We start from the raw sequence: 534 nt of genomic DNA, 5'->3' as shown, positions 1-534 counted from the left end.
TTTCTTTTGATGGTATTTGATCACCTCTGCCGTTTTTATTTTTTGCGCTATAAACGGAAAAAGACCGAAAATTTTGAAAAAAAATGATATTTTCTACTTTTTGTTATAAAAAAAATCCAATAAACTCAATTTTAGTCATACATTTAGGCCAAAATTTATTCGGCCACATGTCTTTGGTAAAAAAAAAGTTAATAAGCGTATATTTATTGGTTTGCGCAAAAGTTATAGCGTCTACAAACTAGGGTACATTTTCTGGAATTTACACAGCTTTTAGTTTATGACTGCCTATGTCATTTCATGAGGTGCTAAAATGGCAGGGAAGTACAAAACCCCCCCAAATGACCCCATTTTGGAAAGTAGACACCCCAAGGAAATTGCTGAGAGGCATGTAGAACCCATTGAATATTTATTTTTTTTGTCCCAAGTGATTGAATAATGACAAAAAAAAAAAAAAAAAAAAATATTTACAAAAAGTTGTCACTAAATGATATATTGCTCACACAGGCCATGGGCCTATGTGGAATTGCACCCCAA

This window comes from Aquarana catesbeiana, linkage group LG03 (assembly GCF_042186555.1).
Source record: "Aquarana catesbeiana isolate 2022-GZ linkage group LG03, ASM4218655v1, whole genome shotgun sequence".
In the NCBI taxonomy this organism is placed as follows: Eukaryota; Metazoa; Chordata; class Amphibia; order Anura; family Ranidae; genus Aquarana; species Aquarana catesbeiana.
This window is presented reverse-complemented; position numbering follows the sequence as displayed.